Raw genomic sequence first — 5,268 nt, 5'->3', positions numbered from 1 at the left:
CATGGATTAAAATCAAGTTTGTTTTTTTTATGAATGCATGATTAAAACAACAAATCCAATCTTGAATGCCATAGATCAAATAATCATCTTTTGGGGCATAAAAAGAATCCACATTTTTGAAATCTTCTAAGTTATAAAAACTAATAAAGACGCTTTGAGTAAGTTTGTAGTTGGACTCACCCTCTTTAATCACCCATCAATTTAACCATTGGTTGCAATCTTAGCACCATCTATGGGGATGGGTCTACCTAAGAGGGTTTTAAGTGCTCCACAAAGATCAAACTCCACTCACTTGGGTCTTTAGTGGTTTTTCTAAGTTAGAAAATTCCTTGAATGCCCATAAATCTCGCTCACACTTCATTTGGGCATAAAAATTGGACAAATCTTGACGTGGAGGGCCTCCGGGCATGCGCTTGACAAATTGAGTTTCACATATCTTTGTTTTAGGCTTAAAATAAACTCACACTCAATCTTGAATGCCTAACAATCAATGAACATTGCATGGTTTGGACGCATTTTCAATGACGCTCGCATTTCTTATGTTGACGATCTCTCGACTTTCATTATGTTGATGATGCTGTCAAATTGGAATGAAAATTGTATGCCATAATCACAAGTGTCTTCAATCATAGCTTACAAAATCTAAATCATCAATTAGAATAAATGCGTGTCTTTTAAAGCCCAAGATCATGTATGTGGTCTTGTTTTACACTTTTTAGGAGGCTTGCTTGGGGATTTCATCACCCCTTGGGATGACCTCAACTCCAGCATTTTGGCGGAGTATAAAAATTGAGAGGTGAATCCAAAGACACCTCTCTTGGAATCAAGATTTTGTCACTCAGGCTAAGCCTCAAGGAACTTTATACCCTTGAGAAGTGAAAGAGGAGAAGTGGGTTACCGCTCCTCTCGGCTGTGTGACATCTTTTTGGTTTCATCTACGAATTTTGGCCTCACGTACCTTGCGTATATCGAGGACTCTCTAGCTATAACAAATTTCATCCTTGTAGAAAGCTTCCTAGGATGTTGGTGTGTTTGACGTGCTTGCTCCAAAATTTTGTCTACTTGTTTGTTCATAGCTTTTGAATGAATGTTTGCCAACTTTGGTCAAAATCCCAAAAAAGCCAAAATCTCCCAGCTCAAGGCATACTTAGTGTAGTCACTGCCTCATCAAAAAATCATCCAAGCTCCCCCGCTGCAACCAAATCTATCTAGTTCCTTGCTTTAGAAAAATTCCAAATCCAAAGTCTCTCCAAATCATCCCCCCCAATCCAGCTAGAAACCCAATCCAAAATCACACCCAAGCCTTTAGAGAGTTGTTGTCATTCTGCTAGAATTTGTTATCCAATCAATCCGACCAATCCACCAGCCTCACCAAGGTTATCCTTTTGACAAAGCTTTGGATAGGGTAATCTAGCTTTTTCACCTATTATCCCTCATCACCTTGAGCTAAAGGTTGGGATCCATAAGTGATCAATCTCATGTCATGCCCATAGGATCATTAGTCTATTCTTAGGTTGACACAATCTCCACCAATCCAGTGCATAGGAAAGCAAAACTCTCACTTTTTGATAGCATGCCCTTGAAGTCTTCCATCCACAGGAAAGCCAAAAATCTCCAGCCAATCCTCCTTAGGTCTGTCATGTAACTTTGACTCTCCCTAGGAAATCTTTCATTAGCCAATCCAAAATCTGTGCTTAACCCAAATCCAACCATGAGCTTCCGTGTTCATCCATACGCAAGACCCCATCCCCATCAAACTCATCATCAAAGTATGAAGTACCAATCCTATCATGATGTGTTTGGTCACATTGTCCTTGCTCCTGCCACCTCCTATTCCAATGATGATGAAAATCTTGTTGACTATGATGGGTATATTGAAAGCCTTAGAAACATTCCCCCAAGAATCCCCCAAAATCCAAGAGTTATTCCAAACTATCTAGTCATGCCATCTGATATTCCAGCTTCCCCTCCATCACCCAATCAACCAAGCTTCCAATCTTCCACCCCCATCAAACTAGCTATTCCTATCAATCTACCTCCACCTCTGACACATGAGTCTCCAAGGAATCTCCTAGAGGAAATACAAGAAAAGTTGCCTCCAACAGTCGATAAGCCATGTCATCTAATCCAACCAAGTGAAGTAGTTAGTGATGAAGCTTCCCCATCTATAATATCACCTCCATCTCCCATAGCTATCATCCCCATACCATCCATCAAATTGCTTAAAATCCTTCCACTTCCCACAAGCATCAAAATCCCACCACCTGTCAAATCCCTCCAAATCCTATCCACATCGCCTCCAAGAATTTCCCAAATCTCTCGTAATGACCCTTATTCATCCATCTTCTACTCACCCATCTCCACTACTGAATCTCCCATCGATCCATTCACTGCCTTTGAAGAATCCATCCCTTCACCTCCTATCACACCATCCACTCCAAACCAATCCTATCAAGATCCTATCCAAAAGCATGTTGACATCCCCCAAAGCATAAATGAAGATATCATCGTACCATTTCTTCCATCCATAGTGCACTCACCATTTCCTCCATCTCCAAAACCTTAAGCCATATCTCCTCCACTACAAGATATCTTGTCATCCCACCAGCTACATCAAGATCCTATCCTTCCATATCCCCTGCTCCATGCTTCCATCTTACCACCTATCCAAGCTATTCCACCATCTATAATATACCCTCTTGGTTCACTTACATTCATCCATGGTGGCCCTCTCTCAGCATAAGAATTAAGAACAGTATCTCCCCATTGCAATACACCTAATAAATCACTTCTACCATTTTTTGCAAGAAAAAAGTTTCCTCGGCTTGTTCAAATGCTCAATCGATGGCATTATCAAGGTCAAGTTTTAGGACCACAAGAGCAAGGAATCAGAGAGCTTATTTTTGCACAAAAAAATCTAGGATTTCATGGTCTTGGATATGTATCCAAAGGCTCACCATCTAAAGGTGTTGGTACACCACACCCCCAAACCAAGCCTATCTCCAAGCCCACCATGCCAACCTCCCATCACTCCTTCAAGAAATCTTATGTCATCCCCCCTCCACCATCTTTGTGACCCAAAATAACCTACCATATCCCCCCTTCATCCGCTAAATCCATTTTGGGTCCCTATATTCCAAAATCTACCATCCTCCATCCTCCTATCAGCCATCATAAAAATCCTATTCCATCCATTTCTATGCAAGATCAACAAAGGCACATATTAGGGCACATCATCCATCATCATCCCCCTACATACTCTTTCATATCCTCTCCATCTCACAAAGCTTCTCCTAACCATCTTCCCAAAGCTTACCACAGCAATGTGAATGCCAACTTCAAAATGCATAAAGCTAAAAATCCACATCCTAGGAAATCATATGTCTATTCTAAAAGACATACTCCAAAAAGGCAAAATCCAATCAAAGAATGCAAAACAATGCAAAAGCCTATGAAAAGAAAATCCAAAACCATGTGGATCCCCAAGAAAAAAGTTGAAACCCAATGCATAATGGCATCCCCCATTGCTAATCCCCCATCTAGTGACTCATGTCCCCCATCTCCTAACTCCATCTTGGGTGCCTATATCCCCAAGCACGCTTCCACAAATCCTCCATCACACCCGCATCTACCATCTATCCCCCATATGCTCTTTTCACACCCATCCCAACATGTGCCAATGTTGCTCTTGCAAGCATCCCCATCTCATGCTCCTTTCCAGCATTTTCATCCCTCCATCTCCTACCATCAATCCCATCTAATCCGATCTATTGCATAAATCAAACATTCGGTGTACCAACAGCTAGCAACAAAATTGAACATTCCAACAGCCAGTGAAAAATCCTAAAAAAGCCAAAATAGCTGAGGAAAGCCAAAATCATTCCAACTACGTCCAAAGTCAAAAAGTCAAAAAAGAAAAGAAAAATAAAGCGTCCACTGGTGAAAACTTGGCAATTCAAGCACCTTGGACAAGTACCATGATGAAAACTTGTCAAACAAGCGTCATGCGTAATCCTGCCATCCCTAGCTTAGCCTATCACCCTCATGCTTTTGGTCATCTCTTGACATCCACCTCCATCTTCCAATCTATCCACCTATCCTCTATCCTCTAGCTTCCATCTCACACCATCCACTAATCTTATGCTGCTTCAGCCAGTCATCTCAGCTATCATCCATCTCCTTAGCCCCTTTAGCTTTTTCTATCCTAGCTTCAATCCTATCACATCCATCATAAGACCTCCTTCTACATGTTATCTTTTGATTGGGGGCACTATATTCCTTGGAGGTCTTGTCTTGTCCATCCTCCCTTGTCATTGGTATCTAGCTCTAGGCTATCCTCATGCAAACCTAATGTCATCTCTTTATATCCATCATAATCCTAGCTATCTACCATCATATCCAGCCATCTCATCCTGCTCCTCTAGCTATCCTTGGTCACAAAATCTCTCATCATCATTGGATGCATCCTGCCAAATCCATATCTTTCGCTATCACCCCACCCTTATCTTTTGCATCTTTTACAACATTGAACCATCCTGCTATCCTATCATCCTGAGCTTTTGCCTGCTTGTAACTATCTTGGTCCGTTAGCTTGTACCATATCTTGATTAGCTCACTTGTAAATATCTTGGTCTGTCAGCTTGTACGTCCTCTTTAGCTTAGTACCATTGCATCTATCTAGCGTTTGTGTCAGTTCATCCTTGATCAACATCTTGCACCCATCACACATCTTGGTTAGCTATTCCAATGGATCCTTTAGCTAGATTTCCTATCACCAAAGTGTTATCTTTCTTAGTTCAGCTTGCCAGATGCATCACTCATCCAAATCCACCAGCTTAGGTGCTCTCCGATAGGTCCTTGTAGGATATAGCTTTCCTCATGTCTGATCTTGGTCCGTTAGTACCTCGTCCTACCCATCTCATTGGCAAATGGCTCTCTTTTGGATTTTCACTTTCTTTTTTATTTGGAATCTCCCCTTTTGGGTCTTGAAATATCTTTTCCAAGAAATCTCCTTGTTCCCTCCTCAAGGTTGCCACGATCTTCCATATCATGGTATACTGTGAATGGGGCAATCAGAGCGTAAGGTCTTGATCATGTCTTTTGCTTGTTTTCTTTTCTACTTGTGGGTTACCTAGTGTCATTTCCACACTACTTCCTCTGGGATTCATGTGTGATACTGGGGCAATCCTTGTGTGTTTGTTTTGAGTTAGTTCGTCAGTCCTCTAGACAGTTGGTGAAAAGGCCTTGATGTTCTTGGTAACCTTGGCA

The sequence above is a fragment of the Cupressus sempervirens genome, chromosome 3 (genome assembly GCF_028749045.1).
Source record: "Cupressus sempervirens isolate cs-2001-9-10 chromosome 3, ASM2874904v1, whole genome shotgun sequence".
Lineage (NCBI taxonomy): Eukaryota > Viridiplantae > Streptophyta > Pinopsida > Cupressales > Cupressaceae > Cupressus > Cupressus sempervirens.
The sequence above is the reverse complement of the archived record's forward strand: the minus strand, read 5'-3'. Positions refer to the sequence as shown.